Source organism: Zosterops lateralis (genome assembly GCF_965231275.1).
Source record: "Zosterops lateralis genome assembly, chromosome: 8".
Lineage (NCBI taxonomy): Eukaryota > Metazoa > Chordata > Aves > Passeriformes > Zosteropidae > Zosterops > Zosterops lateralis.
The window spans coordinates 18,911,543-18,930,691 of NC_139768.1; the positions used below are offsets into that span (position 1 = coordinate 18,911,543).

General features: G+C 40.1%; 1 long non-coding RNA gene across 1 annotated transcript in view; it reads left to right on the top strand.

Annotated features, from left to right (window-relative positions):
* Positions 1 to 444: 444 nt before the first annotated feature.
* LOC310912032 overlaps positions 445 to 19,149 on the top strand; it is a 31,501-nt gene continuing 12,796 nt past the window's right edge. Inside the window, exons 1-2 of the long non-coding RNA XR_014590612.1 lie at positions 445 to 783; positions 2,126 to 2,231. This is a non-coding gene — a long non-coding RNA (uncharacterized lncRNA). The remainder of the gene's footprint in view (positions 784 to 2,125; positions 2,232 to 19,149) is intronic.

Genomic DNA, 19,149 nt, shown 5'->3' on the forward strand with positions numbered 1-19,149 from the left:
GTGCAGCCACAGAGCCCTCTGGTGTTGCCTGCTGCCTTGCAGACCAGCCCAAGAGCAGCCTGCTCCTCTCACCAGACCGAGAAAGGTAAAAAAAAATGGGCCTCTAAGGTTTATTTTTCCCCATTTGGAAGTTTTCAGCTTGTGGGTGTTTCTAGAAGGCAAGAATGGGAGGAGTGAAATGATCCCTTGTCGGTAGAAGGAGATACATTCTGTACAACTTCTACAGAGCCATACACCTGGAGGAAGAATTTACTCTGGAGCTGTTCCCCTGTGCTAACTGTTATTAATTGATTGATTTTTCAGGCAACATTACGGCTTCTTTCAGAAACCCAAGCTTCAAGAACCTATTGTTTCAGACAAAAGAAATCTGTAAAAAAATATTTTCCTAAGAACAACAACAACAACAATAACAACTATCTTTTTTTTTTTTTTTTTTTTTTTTTTTTTTTTTTTAAATTTAAAAAATAGATTTTTTTTTCCCCCCTTTAAAGTATAACCTAAAAAACACCCTTTGGCTGAACTGTCAGATCTCTGAAGACTTAAGGTTCAGGCAACCTTCCTTTGGAGCCACCTCCCTGCAGTGCTGTCTCCCTTTAAGGGAAGCAGCTCAGGCACAGGGACTTTGTGCAGTGGAGGCTGAGCAGGAATCGGGAAGCCCTGCTCCAGGGGAGTCCCCAGGGACACAGTGCTGTCTTCCCCTGGCACTCATACATCATTGGACAGGCTCCCAGAAATCACAGGCAGATGAAATATTACAGGATCTTTTCTCTTGCAATGGCACAGGTATGCTTGCCTCTCTAATGGCTTCAGAAATTATAAAGCCAGGAAGGACTATTTAGATCACTTTAATTTGCTCACTGATAGTTTTGTGTAATGTCTTCTGTTAACTAGAAATTAATCACCAGCAGGCACTACCAGCAAGGAAAAAAGATGTCATCAAAGTTAAGAATGCTTTAAAACTACTGTGAGAGATAAAAAGGGGTAGAAAGTGATTGTGAAAACATTTTACCATACTGCAGAAAAATGCAAAAGTTGTCCTTCTCTCTGTTGGCACTAAACTACAATGCATGTGAACAGGGAGAAAATGATATCCTGCGCTCAGATCCAATGGTCCTTAAACCCCTGATAATGCAAGCAAGGACTATACAACTCAATCAGCCAAATGCAGTGCAAGGGAGGTCTTGTTTTCAATCACATCCACAAATGGCAAACAGAGCTGTGTGTCAGAATCTGTTTTTTTCCTATTTACAACCAGTCGAATAGACTCTTCTTGTATATGTCTAAAATTTTCATGAGTTTAGAAACAAGTGGTGAGAGTTCAGGAAGCTGATGTGTGTTTTGGAATTTCCTATCTACTGAAATATTTTTTCTAATAATTCGAGATGCTGTCACGTTAAAGAAAATTATCCCAATGATGGTGCTCTGTATGTATCAGGTTCTGTTTCAATAATGTATCCAGCATTTTGGCTGCCTAGGATTAATTTTTGGATGAAAAGTTATTTTTCTTTATATTGCTGCCAGCATGATCCTATTTGAATTCAGTGTTGGCAACAGAAATGTAAGAATGAGGATCTGTTTTAGTGCTCCCTTTAGTTTACATTGATTAATTTATATTAATTTTCACCTGAGCTGTTGCATTACCACCTAAGCAAAATATTTGGATTTTTTTAAAAAGATTTTCCCTTCAAAGTTTAATTATGTTAGTTTATGAAAATATTTTTTACTCATTGCAGATTTGGGAAATACTGCATTATTTCAGAACAAAGCTCCTGGGTCTCTTTTTTCCCTGTCCTCAGAAAAATGTGTTCATACAAGACTGAAAAGTATACAGATTTGAAAACCAATCAAAAGAGCTGACTATTACAGCATGACTTTTTTGTGTTTTGTTGTGTCAAGACAAATGAGGTGCTGCCTGGAGTGTTCTCTGCTATAGCTTTAGTAATTTTTTTTTAGTGGGATTCTTGGCCTGGCACATGGTAAAGGAAGTTATGTCATTTGTTTACTGATTTCTTTTCTTATTGTCTTCTTGCAAAGCCACCTCTTCTCCTATCAACTCTAATTGAATCAACTGCCTGTAGGTTCTTAGATTCACCGTATGCTCTCTGTCCAATAATATTTTTTTCAGATTAATGGTAACAACACAAAGAGCAAGTGAATGCAAAGCCTATAGGAGAGGTTGCAGAGCATCTTGTTGTGCCATGTAGTATTGTAGCTCTCCTGAAAGCTACCAGGTGGGTGTTGCAGAAACTTATATTCTTCTTTTGAATTTAAGGAAAAATTAAGGAACTGCCATGAGATGATCCCTAAAGGCTTCCAGTCCAATGAAATAAAGAAGTGTCATTTAAACAGTCAGGGAAGGAAGCTGAAGTGCTGTGATTCTGAGCTCTAAGAAAGTTTCTAAAAAGGCCAGAAATTCAAGATTTATATCTGAAACATGAATTTTGCTTCTCTATTCTCACCTATCTCTTGGTATTGGGTATGTTTTCATGGATTACTTAAAAAAAAAAAGGTCTTATTTGCAAACTATCTGTGTCTGTTTCATGTTACCCTTGCCAGAAGGTGTCTCACTTGCATGATCATTGCAAGGACCTGTAGGTTCATTTACACTCCATGAGCTATCTTTAAGTGCACTGCATATTGCTGGCTTGGTTTAGGATGATGTATTGCAGCCAGCCAGCAAGATAATTAAGAGAATATATTAAGCTAACCTGGGTGTTGTGAGTGCAGGGCTTGAATAAGCACAGTACATCTCACAAATTCTATTTAGCAGCAGAAATATTTTTTTCTGATGTAGATTGTGCTGAAAAGAGACAAAACCATTAAGGAAAAGGGGAAAAAAGAGAAGGAGGAAGAAAGAAAAAACTGGTGAGTGAAGGGAGAGGAGATGTTCAGGAACTGCAGGAGCTGAAGGAGATGGAAGAAGATGGGAGTTTGGGTATGAGGGAGAAACAGAGCAGTGAGGTAATGCAGTCTGGATGGGAGAGGAGATGGCAGTGGGAGGAGGGGATCTAGAGGGGATCTCTGGTTAGAGGAGAAGGTGTAACCAGGAAAGAGGAGCAGGTGTCCCAGGCCAACAGCTCTGCCAGTTGTCACATCCCTGGGTTGCACTGGTCCCTTATCCAGCTGGATCCCATCCATGAGAGATATTCTCGCTGGGCTGAGTCCTGCCCTGGCAGGAGGCTCTGTAGCTCTAATTACAAAGTAATTAGCTCACTTGAGAACAGGAGATATGATGGAATAAGGAGGAGAGAGGAAAGCATTGCTAAGAAGTTCCTTTAATGAATTTGGCTTTCCTCTTTGAAAGTTTGAAGACAAGAATGATGTTTTCAAGGAAGCAGGAAAGCTTACTTAAGGAATGGATTATTCAGAGCTTAAAAAGTGTTGATTGCAAATTGCTCTGTGTATGCTTTAGGTTGTTAAGTGTAAAGAGCTCTTAATAACTAAGCTAATAAACTCCTCAGTGTTTCACCTTGATATTTTTATTTATGTCTTCAGAAATATGCTAACTTGCTGCATAAATAGCAAAGCATATTTTCTCTTGGAGCAAATGACAAACACTCAAAAATTTCTTCAACATAGAAAGAAATGAGGATTTTTTTTTTTTTCATTTCTTTTATTGTTCTTTGCTACTTTTTGTGTTTCCTGTTGTCCTCAAGTAAACACACATTTCACCTATGTGGTCCTTCTGGAATATCTAGCAGATCTCTGCATTCAAGTAACATATGAAACCTGACAACACTGATGTGGGGTGAAGGGAGGTCCTTTAAAATGTGTATTAATTTAAAATGCTTTAAGATTTAGGACTTTTTAGGATAACCTTAGCCAGTTAACTTGATTCCTTAATTCCAAATGAAAGCTCTTGCCATCTTCTGTTTACAAAACAATTTATAGACTGACTTGCAAATGAGATCTTTTCCTGAGAAGTGAGAGTTTACAGTGAGTTCTCTTTGTTTGGTGGGCAGAAAGATCTCGAAAAAGCTGTTATCCAGCTACTCTTAATGCCTTTCCCCTGAGGCAGGCAGGGCATAATTTGGGCTCTACTTATTGATCTGTGTTATGAAACAATTACAGTAGCATTCATGAGCCTTGAAAGCCATAAGCAAAGATAATACGCACACTCCACTTAATTCAATAAGTTTGGTGGGGGGTGTAATATGCCTCTTGGAGCATAGCTTGAGGAAATCATCTTGGTTTACACTGCTTGAGGAGGCTCTGATAATGTATTTAATAAGAGCAACAATAACAATAAGGCTACCTGGGTTATGTGGTGTTGCAAAATCTCTGCTCTCGGCTGTCATTCACTCCAGCCTTGGCTGGCCCCAGATTTGAACTCCGCTGTCCCTATGCCTTTGGGAAGAGATGGAAGAAGTGGACCCTCACCCTTCTCCTTTGTGTTGTGATGGCAAAATAATTCAGGCAGAAACTGCCTGTGTCTGGCTCTGCACAGCACCTGCTAAAGTAAGGTCTTATTTTAGCTGGGACTTTCAAACATTACAGTAGTACAAATAATTTCATGTAATGATTTCATTTTGTTTCCAGTCCCTGGCTTTATCCAGAGACTCACAGTGGAACTATTAGGCATGTCTGGAGTTGTTATGAACCTCTTTCCCCAAAAGTGATTTATCTGACTGAAGGTAATACAGTGTAATTGTATGTTAGCCTCTGATTGTTCTAGGAAAGCTCAGCTCCTGTCCTTCTGAAATCTTTCTCAAGAATGAAGACAGGAGCTGCTCTAAACCCAGCCACTGTCCCTTCAGGCTGGGCTGGTACTATGCAAAGCAAAAGCCTGGATGTGTATGTTGTGTAGCTGTGAGGAGCATCTCCAGCACAGAACAAGGCAAAGGAATGGGGTCCAGTGACTGTACAGGCTCTGAATTGCTCTGCGAATCAAGCAATAGAGGGAACCAGCTTTGCCTTGATGGAGGGTACATGTGGGCCAGCAGAAATAATTTGAAAGGGTTGGACTTTGAAAAATACTCTGTAGCCAAGCTAAGAAAGCCAGCATTGGGTTGACCTTCTTCTTTAAGCTCCTGGCTAATGTGTTCAAATGTCTTTCATAGCTCAGTTCTGAAAGCTTTCCTGTGCAAACATGTAACCTCTTTGTCACTCTTATACCCTAAGCCATCACACACAGCCTATTTTTTACCATTCAAGTGGTCTGCCCACAGGGAAGGATGGAGCTTAGTCTCGCCTGGAGCTATCACCAGTGTTGCACTGCTCTGTGGCCAAAGCCCGTGCTGGGAACAGCAACTGAATGCCACATGATATGGCAAAATGATGGATTTTGGGATGCACAGCTTTGGGTCATGTCTCCCAGGCTTGCTGAACCTCAGAAGCCTAAGCAGAAACATGTGCTCTTCTTTGATGCTTTGTAGGTTCCATGTCCCAAATGCTGATAGCAGAACTGAGGTAATTTCAGGTGCTGAGAATGAGTAATTACAGATTCTCATTCTCTGCATATATACTGCAATCAGTAAACAGCTATTCAGGAGTACCTGGCTCTTTGACTAGTTGATTCCAAGTCCTATAGCTTCAGTGAATTTTAAAACAGGGCTTTTCAGGGCATTTTCAAAATACTGGCCTCTGGCAAGAAGGATCCTAATTTGCTGAAATAATGAAAACTTGGTGTATAACAGCCTCAGCACCCTTTCTCCCTTTGCCCCAGCCCTACATTGAATAAATTTAATGCCCTGCAAAATACCCTGGTAGTTGTGGGGTCTTGCTTCATACAAGCAACTAACAGTGAGTTGATCCAACAGTTGTGCTGGAAATGCTATTCTGTCTCCTTACCCTCCTTCTCTTCATCCTGCCTGTCTTTTTGTTTGTTTGTTTGCTTGCTTTTGTTTTTCCTCCTAGGCATGGGAGATTTATCATATTTGGTATATAGATTTCTGGGGCCATGAAAAGCCAAACACAACTTTAAAAAAGTAACTGGAGGCTCAAAATTCAAAAACTTAAGCTTGGTTAAGTAAGCAAATCTGGGCAGTGAGTGCCAATGCTCTGCTCTTTTGAAATTGAGAGCTATCTTAGTGGAACAGACTCTGCTTTGAAGCAGGTAAAATGTATGAAACGTACCACCTCAGACGCACTTCACACTGACAGGCACGAGCTATGTGCAGATTGGTAAAATCTGTCCGTGTTTTCCCTGGTGTTTTTCTTGAGCACAAGCATTTGTTCTACTTTGACTTTAATTAGTCCCTCATAGTGCTGCTCTGACAGACTAAATTAGGTGTCAGTAATATTATACTTTGTAAATGCTGTACAGAAATTCTCCATGCCAAGGCTAGGATTGTTTTCCATGTCTATCCACTGCATGTAATTACACATTAATGTAGAAATAAATGTGAAGCACAGGCTAGATCTTAAATTGTGCCATTTCTCAGGTGTTGCTCCTTTTATTAGTGGCATATACACAGGACTGTATATCTGCTCCTCAATCAAGTGAAAGAAATGTTTAATATGGAGATAAGGTGTAACAATTAGTACTAGAGTCTGTTCAGACTCATGAAGTGTAGACATTGAGACTTTTTGCAAACATCTTCCTGTCTGCTGTGTTTCTTAAGTTATGATCTTCAGCATGATGCCCAATTCTGCTTTACTGTTCATGTACCCTGGTTATGGGTCAAAATCAGTTCAAGCCAATTCCTTTCATCTGCTGCTGTGAACTTTGGCTGAGACACTTGGTCTGTTTCAGATCACAGCCTTGAGCTTGAGCATGAGTTCAAGTTGCAGGGTAACACATAGGCTGTCAACTGAGATTTTAAGATCAAAATGGTTCCTTGAGGTATTTTTATAGCATTAAACACAGAATTTCCTCTGATTACTCCTGTTTGGAGTCCAGCAGGACCTGTCTTCATCAAAACAGAGATTCTAGTGCTGCTCCTGTCTTAGCCCAGAAGACAGCAAGAGGCAGAGATCCTGACATCTCCCTTTGCTGATTGTTCTTAGCCCAGGTCAACCTTATTGTTACATAATTGTGTACTGAGATGATGGAGAACCACAAGAAAACAGAACAATATTTGATCCATATTTGTAGCCTATACAAAGCAACCCCCTCTCGAAACCTTCTTTTTGGTTGCATTTTCTCGTAGCTGACAATGAAAATGGTAATCAGTGTGTGTTGAGACTTTTCTGTGTCATTTCAGAAAGGTACAACGTAAAAAAAAGAATATTATGTGCTTTTTATCAAAAAGTTTAATAGGAAAACTTTGTCTAATTTTCTTCATACTTGATACGCTTTGAATTTATACAAAGAATTTAGAAAATTCTGGGTAAATAGCAAGTCAAATGTTTTTATGTTATCTTTTTCATCCTTCTGAAAACAGAGCTATGCCTTTATCTATGTGCACAGTTTCTTTTCCTTTAAAACCAAATTCAGTGCTGCAGGGAAGTTAGACTGGAGTCACATTTTTCTTTTTTTCCCCATATTTTGTAATGTCGTGTTCTAAAATTTGCTGCTTATGAGACCATTACAAAATATTCCATATGAATGGGAACTCTGCAGAAATAACAGACTTCAATTTGTCTAGTGGGCTGGTGCCTGAAGAGAGAGAGAGAGTCTCATTGTGGCTTCTCAGTGGTGGCTGCTTTCTCAAAAATGAGACATGAAGAACAATTTTCTTACCTTGTATTTATACAAACCTTAGCAGTGGAAAAATGGGAAACTTAAAAAAACTTCCCAAACAAGACTTCTAACCATTCTTCAAGCCTCCCAGGGATCAACAAGCTTTGCAGATCAATGCTGTTTTTATGTGAATGAGAGGACTTCAGAAAGCCATCACATATAGGCAGAAGCCTATATGGTTGGTGGCAAGCCCTACTGGAAATGAGCATCCTTCATCCCTATGTGACTTCCTATGCTTTTCAAAAGGGAGTAGTTTGAGAGGTGTTTGGGATTCAGCATTTATAATGGAATCTGTAACAAAACTCAGCATGCCAACTGCAAGAAAGTATTTAAGCAGTTTGAGTGAGACTCAGAAACTGGTTTAAAAAGCATTTCCTGAAGGTACAATCACTTCTGGCACCAGAGTAGAAGCACTTATGCATATTTCTGCACCCTGGGGCAGTTTTCAAGAATGCACCTAATGTTAAATCGGAACTCAAAGGGTTTTAATTTTTCTGTTTGATGGGGAGCACTCATTATGCAAATAAGATAGACTTTGGTCAGCTGTCTATATTCCAAATTTTTTTCCTATTTTGGAAGGATGCTAGTTTAAAATAGAAATTTCTACATTGAAGTTACCCATTTAGTCACAGCTTTTTAGTGTGCCTCAAAGATGTGAAGTGGAACACCATCAGATAAAAGCATGATTAGTAAAGCCCCATTCTGGCATAAAAGGAGTCTTATCTCAGTTTGGCACATTCACTTTTATAACTCTTCCCTAACAGGGAAATTGCAGTTAGCTCCACTTGTCCTTGACTTTATGGCACAAGTAAAACACCCATAGTTGTCTCCATGTCTGGCCTCTGGTGGCCATCTACATCCCAAATTTCCTGACCTACCTTCATGCTGGGTTTCTGGGGCAGGGACAATTTGGGATGGGGTTATAATTGTAGCTAATCTCTCTACTCTGCCTTACAGTATTCTTGCTGCCCTCCTGACATTTCATGTTTAAGAGGGGCCTCAGTCCAGTGTTCCTGGCCCACATCTCCACACTGGGCAGTGGGAGATATGGCCATGTGAGAGCTAGGTGGACATTTTGGCCCATGGTGTCCATTTTTCCCACCTGTGGATTCCATGGCTTTCCTGGATGCAGACAAGATGCAGGCATGCTATGTCTGATAAAACATGTACCTTGCATGAGGTAGGCAAGGGCCTTATTCACCACCGGCAAAGTCAAAGCGTGAGGCAGAAGAGACTCTGAGGACACATCCTTTGCTTGTATGTTTGCATGCCATGACAAAGCCAATAGAGTGAGGGGATTTTACATCTGCAGGGATTTCTTTTTTTCTGCTGATACTTTCCTTCTTCCAGCACTAACACTTCTAGCAGAGTCAAAAATCTTGTGGAGAATCCAGGAGGTTTGACCCCCATCACCACTGTGAAATCTAGGGGCTGTAAGGAACCAGGCCTTAACCTCTGGGGAAAAGGCAGGCCATAAGGAACATGAAAGATTGAAAAGCAAGAAAAACCTTTAAGTAATCTTAAAAACCTTATTCCCCATTGACTGCTCTGCTTTAGAACATGGAGGCAGGAACCTGTATATGCATTTCCAGGAGCTCAGTGAGGGTCTGGTGCAGCCCCTCCCTTGGAGCAGTGAAGGAAAAGAACCAGCCTCTCTTCTCGGGTGCCTCTTTAGAGGAAACCATAAATTGTCTGACCTAGTACCTGTACATTCAGATATTTCCTCCCCAGGCTGAATTTCCTTACAAATATCTCTCATTATTTGTGCTGGGCTGATGGTAAGACATCTGCTTTCTAACATCCAAAAGGGATTTGTTGTGCAGTTCTAAGGAGAGCTTCCTCTGCTGAGTTTAGCTTGCCTAATTAACAGTTTGTGAAATGCTTTGGATCCATCTGGAGGAAGGATCCTCCTGAAATGGGACTCATTATTCTAACAATGCAAACCGACTTGGGTGAGCAGGGGCTGGGGGACCAAACCTTGTCTATAAGGAAGATACATGACAGGGGATGGGAGGCTTGCTGAGGGGGAAGCAGGTGGCTCTTGTAAGTTGAGTGGGAGCTCTGCTCTCCTGGGGAGGTGAACAACAGCAGCACAAGTGCTGAGACTGACAGGAAAAGTTAGTGGAAGTGCTTTCCTATGTTTCTGGGCACAGCTGCAGCGAAGTGCTTTGCCGTGCTTGAATACTTAGTGCTGCTGAGCTTGCAGCTGGAGAGCTGCAGAGCCAGGCAGGGGAAGTTGTACACAGTGAACTTCACTTTTCATCCAACACTGTAAAGTGATCAGGGTGCCTGATATCAGGACTCCAGGCTTTCAGGAGCTTGGGATGAAATTAAACAACCTTGGGACTTTTTCAGATGAAGAATACAGAAGCAGCTGCTGAGCAGCCTGGCAGTGGGATGTGGCTCGGCCTCCCTCTTTCCCAAGCGTTCTGTTTGTCACGTGCTGCGCGTGGCTGTGTCTAAGGGCGGTCAAAGCTATTAATTCCCACTCGCCTCTCTTTAATTCTGTGCAGAGGAACATTGGGGCAGGGCCCTCAGAAATGTGCCAGGCAGCTCCCAGGGTAATGGCCCTTGGCATTCGCTCTGTTGGTTACAACTTCTGCTTGGGGTGCTCCCTGCTCAGCTGTGCCACTTTCTCCCTAAAGGTTCCCACTCCTTTCTGTTTTGTTTTGCCAAGAACAGCCCAAGTGCAGTGGTCAGTGTCTTCCTGTGTTGGCAAGCACATTTTGGAAGGAAGAGAAATGCTATTGCCTTATCAGCAAATCATTTCCCACAGGCTTTTTATTTACCTGCTGCAGAGGACATAGTGAGCTGTGTATCGGGAAGGCTGCTGAGGATGCACTGTTTTCTTCTCTCTGGTATCTGGATCATATTTGGTGCAGTTGTAGGACCCTTTGAAATCTAGCATCTTATTTTTCTGACACTTGGAAAAAAATAGACCTGAAAGAGGAACAACAAGCAAACCAATCAAAAACATATTTTCCTAAAATATGCATAAACTTTCCCTTCCAGTAAGAAAATACCCTAAGGACATTGGATCTCAGCATTGAATCCAAGCCTTTAGAAACAGGATGCATGAGGCAAACAACACTGCCAAGGTCACATGCCACGTGCTTCTGTTGCCTTCATCCTTGGAGGAAATGCTGGGGCCACCAGAAGGATCCATGCTCCTGTGACATTTCAGGGACACACCAGGAGGAAGAGAGCCAGGATGCTTGCTCTTGGTCTTGCTCAGGTGGACGAGTGCCTCCCTGTCTGCTGTGTCCACAGCTGAACAGGTGCAGTTCCCACACAGATTGGACCTTCTCTGTTTTTGTTTAAATAAGGGTGTGGAGTGTTTTCTGAGCTGGGATTCATTACTGTACTGGCTCAAACAAAAACAAAGCTGCGCTTTCCTTTTTCAAATCACACTGCAGGCTTTTTTACTCTCCCTGCTGATTTTGTTCTAAGGGAATACCAATGAATGGTTTTCCTGGTGTCATAGCAGAATCAGACATTAATGTTGAAAATTTTAGGACTGGGTTGGTATTTTCTCTTACTTTCTTTTCAGAAATGAGTCAACAAAGTGCTAACACTGGTGACCTGACTTTACACAAACATGCTCTGAGTTTCATTGTATATTTATAGCCTGTCCAGGGAAGCTCCCTTCTGTCCATGTGCAGTAATGGAAGAGCACTCACAGACATAAAAGTGTATTTTCAAGAGGCATAAAAGATGCTCAAGAACTGTTTTTTATGATCTTCCTTTTGAAAAGACCCAGGTGCTTAATTAAAGGCCCAGAAACAGGCTTTTCAAAAGCTACAGGAGAGTCTTGACCTATCCAAAAAGTACAGTGAAAGAGAAAAGAAAGTAAACAAGCAAGTGACTTCATTTTTCCTTTATGCCCAGGAAACATTCTGGTGTGATGGCTTCTCTGAGGTTATTGGGAAAGGTGAGATGGGTGGCAGTACCATAGCAGTTACCCTGTGTCCCATTTCTGGGGCTTTTGAGAACCCAGAAGCAGTTGCACAGAGGTACTGTGACATGAGCTTTCATCCCTCCTCAGAGAAGACTCATGGCCTGGGGTACCTGAGGTCACTCAGCTGAAAATCAGAACCATGAGGCAAAGTGGGATAGGAAAAATAGCTAAGTTTTCCCAAAAAGATAGGGAAATCTATCAGAGGACAGGAATAAAACCCCATAACCTGACTGTCACATGGAATCAAGCTCCTGCTCTGAGCAGTGATACAGAAGTCTGATGTAAGTCATAGCAGGGCAATCTCAGGACTCTGTCAGACACAGACATCTGGCAGGTATTTTCCTATTTTTGACTATTTTGCTCTTCCAAGTATCTCACACAACTTGGCAAATTCTGCTGCCTTGAGTGTTTCTCACTGTCTCCACAGTCATCAATGTGAGAAGGCTGTGGCTGCTGTAGGATGTGCCCATATGCTGTAGAGCAGGTATTGCTCCCAGGCAGCTGGGTTGGGTTGCTCAGATGCTGTAAAGGTTCCTGTCTTTTGCCAGGAAAAGTCAGCTGATGCTTTATTAGGTAAAGCAAAAATTCAGAATAAATTTCAGCAAATGGAATAGAACACTACTTGATGAGTAACTTGAACATCAGCTGTAATTAAATATACTACTTTTAAAATGAAAAATCGGCTTCTTTCATCTCTTTGCTATCAGTCTCTATTTCTCAAGTTTTCTCAATTGCACAAAACAAAAAACTCACCTTTGCTTTTAATGCATTGAAAAGTCCAGGGAAAGACTTTAAACTGAACATTTATAATACTTTCACAGAAATCATTCCAGATTTATAGCTAGTTCGTAGTCCTACCTCAGGTCCTATTTCCTTTTAAGGTGTATCTATCATTTCAAGAGACTTTCTAAAGGGATTTCAATCTTTTAATCCCTTTTCTTCCCTTTCCAGGCAGAATTTAGTATTTATGCTGCAGTTTGGATAAGATCAATATGAATTCAGATTGTTACAGACTTTCAAAATCTGGCCAGTATTTTTTGTGAACGTCATCACTTAAAATGTTCAAATCTCATTGCTCCTCCTAAGTGAGCAATTAGTAGATGGGCCAAAGGTAAAGTGCAACAACTTCACTGAAGTAAAATTAACTTGGGCTAATTTCCTTTAGGTACAATCCAGCCCATTTTTCTCTTTAGCACTATACTATCCTGCTTTATTTTCCATAACATTCCTTATGCTGGCCTCTAAATTTCTTTGCAAAAAAAAAAGGGGTTTTGTCTTCAACCTCTTAACTTCTGCAGTAATTGCAATTAGCATCAGGATGAACTCATTATTTTTCTCGTGTTTAAAAATGCCATCGACACTTCTCTCCTAATAAAAGCTATAGCAAACCCAACAGTAGGCACATTTTAAACAAGATACAGCTGAAAAATGCAGTGATCTCAGTGGTGTTTGCAGTTTAGGAGCTGAAAAAAATTTGCATTCATGGTTTGCATAAAAGATTAGTGCTTAATCCTGTTTTCATGGTGTCAGTGGGAGTTCTGCCACCATTCAATAAGGGATGGGTCAGATCCTTAATATATTTGGTGAAATGTCATGTCCAAGGATTGTAACTTTCAATGCACAAAAGCACACATAAACTGTGGCCAAAATAAACTGAAAATAAAAAAACACTCCTGTCTCTGGTGGCTAAGCATTGTCTCAGATCCTGCTTTGAAACAGGAGCTGTGGTGTGTAAATGATTGAGCAGGTTCAGTAGAGAGGGCACAGAATGACATTTTCCCTGGGAATATTTGATGTAATGTCCAAATTTTGCTACACGGAAAAATCTGATCCGCAAAGATTCTGATAACACAAGAAGGATATTGGCAAGGCCAAGAGACTTAATGTGGATCTCACTTTGTGTCCAGGGCTCCTGCAAAGGAACCCTTCCTGCACCTTAACTGTTTCTCTGCTATGTTGGCAGGAATATTTTCTTTTCCTGAATTACTTTTTTGATAAATGTTTTTCCTGATGTGGTGCCCCGTGTACTGCCTGGAATGGAGGTTGCAGTGGTGTGGGGGTTGGTCACTTCTCCCAAGTAACAAGTGGTAGGATAAAAGGAAATGGCCACAAGATGCACCAGGGAAGCTTTAGACTGGCTATTAGGAAAAATTTCTTCTCTGAAAGTGTTGTCAAGCCCTGGAGCAGGCTGCCCAGGGAAGTGGTAGTGTGACCATCCCTGGAGGTATCCATAAGGTGTGTAAATGTGGCACTGAGGGACATGGCTTAGTGTTGGACCTGATAGTGCTGGATAAACAGTTGGATTTAATAGTCTTAAAAGTCTTTTTCCAACCTAAAAATTTCTGTGATTCTATATATTGTGGCAGCTGATGCTCCTGCATTTCCTCAAGGTGTTTGTGTGCTGTATTGTCATTGCTATGAGGAAGAATGTGTTTGCAGAGAGATCTTGGCAGACTATTTGAGTTCTCAGATTTCCTTCTGTTTAAACTCCATCCCTCTCATTATGAACTGAACAGGAAAGGCAGGAGCATAGTTACAGTTTTGTTTCTCCTTAAGTACGAACACTTTTTTAAAATTACTTTTTAAATTTCCTTTCTGAGCTGGAAGCAGAGATGGTTTGTGGCCAAACCAGATTCACAGCAGGGTGATTAAGCACCATCACAGCCTAGCTGTTAAGAATCCTGTTGGGGAGAATTGCCAAATATTTTGAGTGGTCCTAGTATCATGTGAATTCAGTTCCAGTGCAGTCATGCAATGGTATGAATGGATTGTAAAAGACACTGAGTGGTCTCTCCAGAGACTGCCTTTAGCAGCAGAAATCCTTCTTAGCTCAGTCTAGAAGGATTTGACCACCAGACATCACTGCCTGTCTGATGAGTGTTTTGTGAGAATTTTTGCTCCAGTTAATTGTGAAGAAAATTCTGCCCAGATGACAAAAGGGCCCAACACAAGTGAAAAATGTGTCAGGAATGGAAATGCTCCTAGGGTTCCTTGTGATCCCAGGTGGTCATAGTGGTTGGTGGTGCATTGCTATTTGAAGCAAAATATATGAAGCTCATAACACTGCTAACCTTGTTCTTTGGACAGTGTGTTTCATTTTCCACATTTGTCAGTTGGATGTGTTCCTTGAAAATTACATTTTCTTGGAAAGAAAATATAGTAAGGGCTGGTAATAAACTGACAGCAGTGCAATAGGGTCATGCAAAAGAGAATGTAAAGAATATAAAATAATTGACTTTTGCAAATCTGAGAGTTTTTTTGGTCCTTGTATCTGTCAGCAGCTTAGCATAGAGAGATTCTACGGGAACAGAACTTAAGCAGTAAAGCTTACAACACAGAGTTTGGATAGGCAGAAATAATTCTTGTTGAACCCAAGGTCAGTGACAAATACAGAATATAAAAGGAAAGCACAAACCCTAAACACAGAAATTAGTATCTCCATCCTCACATAGGAGAATTGCAGGTTTAAACCAACATTTTTTAAGCAGACTGTATTTGTCACCTGTAGTCCCTTCTTTCTCCCATTGAGGTGAGGACTTGGATGTACCAGATATTTTAGAAATACATTTGTAAACACTGTTAAGATATTCTAGAATAAATTTCTCAATGTGTAAGGTATAATTTTACATATCACTCTGACTCCATGGGTAGATTTCCACACAGTTACTTGTGCACAGAGCAAAGTACATACTTGAATATTTATTAAACATGGATATGCATTTCAAAATGGACCAAAAGAGGGATAACTGGAGAGATACTGGTGAGATCTTTTATGGTATTTGAGCTATTCCCTTTTTTTCCTGACTTGAGGCTAAATGATTTCTGAGAGTCTGGTGCATTTGTGTCTCACTCTAAGGTACCAGTGTGTTATTTGAGGTGGCTTTGCTTTTCAAACAATCCCAGGTAGTGTGAGAATGGTAATGAATGTAGGAACTTTAGTATCACTGACTCTTGATGAACTTTGCATTAAGAGAGCTGAAAGGGACTAGATGTCTACTTTCCTGAGAGAATCAGAAAAGAAAGTCACTTTTTATCTTGAATCACCATGAATAGTGTTTTTGAAAATCTATTGCTTTGTATCTCAGCTTTTCCAATATTATCTCTGAATTTATATTTGCATAATTTGGTTTATTATTGTACAAGAAGTCCCATGCTTTGTTTCTAGTTTTGATACTCAGTTTTACTGAAATCAATGTGTTCTCATGAAAGAAATTTAATCTGGCACATTTTCTGACAGAAAGGTATGTTTTTGAGAATCTTAAACTAATTTTAGGTTTCAGCATACAAATGTAATTAATCAAAAAATCAGTCCAAAAGTTGGCTCTCTGTAATGCCAGAAAGGCAACTAAGTGGTATTTGTATTGTAATTGCCATCAAGCAGATGATGAAACTGGAAAATAGGGCAATTACATATACAAATTTAAAAACCATTGAGTTTGCATTCTCTGTTCCTTCTTACAGGATCTGGAACAGTTTGGGTGCAGAGAATTCTGTCCGTTGGCTCTTGATAATTAAAAAACTCTCAAAAGGAGAGGAATTCTTTTCCTATTGTTGCCCTTTGGCTCAGGAGTATGTCTCAGCCAGCTGTGGAGTGGCAAATAGGGTAATCAGAAGTTTTTTTGGGAAGTGGCTTTTCCAAATTTCATGAAATGCTTCTAATTTGCCTTGGCCTGACAAGGCATGAATTCCCAATGAACATTTGAGAACTATAAGCTGATTCATCCATAATTTTATTTGACATGAAACAAATGGAAAGCCTAAAGTTTGCTTCAGGTTTAGTGATTTTTGGGTGCCCAGGTTCTTAGCTGCATCTTTCAACAGAGAGGACTCTAGTGAAGCCTATGCTGTTCTCCTCAGGTACCAGTAACAGTGAAAAAGAACAGATGGATTTGCTTTTAGCTGGCATCCTAACACAAAATTCAAGAATGCACCAATTCTTTCTGCCCAGAAAAACATCCCTTTTTCAAAGAATTTGGCCTATAAGCACCATTACATGCTGTTTCTTGTTAATTTCTGAGCTCCTGTGTTTTGGGCTTTTGGGCTTTTTTTGGGGTTTTCTTGGGTCTTTTTTTTTTTTTTTTTTTTTGCTTCTCTACACTGCAAACTAGTTATAATAAATAATAAAGGCATAAAGGCCTTTTATTAATGTGTAGCATGGAACAGCTTCCTCTTTTTTTCAAATTTTAGCAATTATTATCATTTGTATTGTGTTTATTATAATGCCTGATATTTTTTGCTTGGAGTGAGAATCAGGGAAGATAATTCTGAAAGAAGTCAAATGTTGGTAGGACGGTTTCACACTTTGAAAATCTGCAAAGATAGAGAAAGAACACAGAAAATGCTTTAAAAATAACGATATCAGCACAGCAACTTTTCCCATTGTTCTTCAAAATTTATTACAAATCACTTAAGAAGCTTATTATAGAGAAGAATGTTTCTTGATTAATTCTTGGGTCAGTACAGAAACAGAACTGTGGATTTCTGCAGGAATGATGGCTACAGACAGAAAAACAAGTCAGTGAGGTCCCCAGAGCTCTGTGTCCTACCTCTGATCACAGCCAGGGAAGGATGCTTGGGGAGCATTTTAACAGTGCCCATAAGGTCTAGTGCAGCTCTGGTATATTCTTATTTCTTTTCCAAGTTAGAACGACCCCGGGTTCTTCACTTTCTTCATGTACAGAAATCATCCCCTTTTACTGTTAATTTTCTAGGGCTGCTGCTCAGTCTGTGAGTTGGGTGGTCACACTATTTGCTCTTGCTGAAAGCACCAGAGAGTCAATTAAAATCAGTGAAAAGGAAGTCGTGAATTCAGTCAGTCTTTTGATCCAGCTTGCTTTTATGTAATGAAATTGAAAGGTACAGATGATTTTCAGAAAGATGATTAACTCCAATCAGGTAGATAAGCAAACCTGTTAACAACTATGGCATGTCCCCAGGTGCCCCTATGAATCAAGACTCATAAGGACACAAATTAAAAGGTTTTAATTATTACTTTTTGAATTTGTAGTTTAGTTAGGATCTTGAAAATGTACAATGATTAATGACTATCTAGTCAAGTGACTGTAAAAATGTATTAAGCCCCTGAGAATGATAAATCTTCTGTAAATGAATACAGGCTGACAGTCAAGGATCACGTGTTCTCCAGACCTTTTGATAAATGTTCCTCCTTTTATTTCCAATAAACTTTGATACATGAAACTGGATAATTTATTTCTACTAATTTATCTTTGTTCTCATGGGTATCAGCTCCTCTCTTTCCGTATTTTCATCCTAGAGAAACACAGTGGAGGTTAGATCATCATCAGTAACAACACACGTAATAAAATCAACTGGAATATATGATGTAAGTTCAAATTAATAGCATGGCAGCTGCTTGGTTAGATTAGAAAAAGAGTGGTAAAGAACTGTGCATTGTGTCTTCTGCACTATGGAAATTCTGTACGTCTCAACAATGAATAGTTTCCTTTTGTCCTCAATTCTACAATGTTTCACTAGCATATTATATTGCTATGAGGTTCATGGTCATGTTATATGTGCTCTACATACAGAGAATGAAAGAGTGCTGCCTGGATAGCTTTCTAATCCATCTTTCCTGTAGCAAAAATCCCAAGCAAAATCCATACCTCCATCCCCTTGTTAATTAAAAAAATCCCGGCTAGAACTGTATTCATAGAGTTGTAAGCATTTCTTATTGTAGGGTTTGGTTTTTTTCCCCCATTTTATATAAAAAATGGGATTAATTTAGTCCCAATACATCAGGGGGATTAAAATTCAGAACTGTACCTTTACTTTTTGGTTTTGCAAGTGATTAGGAATTTGCACTAGTCATCTCAGACATTATCCTCCTGTCATTCTTTTCCAGTAGCAAAGCTTTCCCCTTTGCAAAACATGTTCTATTAAATTAAAAATAAAAATCCAGTGTACTGTCTCACTATGGAAAACAGAAATCCAGGAGAGATACGAGGAGAAACTACTCCAGTGCCAGGTGCTGCAGGCATGTTCATAAATAGAGGAATGGGGCATTTCCAAAGGAGGTGTCACCCCTGTATGAACAGAAGTAGAAAAGAAGATCTAATCTCCAAGGCTCTGTGACTGGAACACTGTAAGATGCTTGTTCCTAGGAGGAGATTTGGAGATGTATCTTGGGAGGCTGAGGACAGTGCATGCTTTTTTAACATCACTTGGGATTAGCTGGCAAGGGGATTCTTTGGAACAAAGAGCTTTAAAATGCTTGTTAAGGTGGGAATGGAGCCTAAAGGACCTGCCAGGATGTGAAAAATCTGCCAAGCATGCTGTCCTCAGGTAGAGGAGTAGTGACTTCACTTGGGAGCTACAGATATCAGGGTTGAGTAATGTAAAAAGAATCTGTTTGTGTTGGTAGGTCAAAAAACCAAAGGTCTTGACATGGAGAAGACAGATCAATCTGAGTCGTAAATTAAACCTAAGGTCAGTTCTTTTCCCAGCTTATGTGTCATTTCAGAGGCAGGAAGCTTGCAAACTGCTGTGAACAGGGTGTACTGTGTACTGCACTGTACAGCTGGGAAAATTCCACAATGATATTCAAACT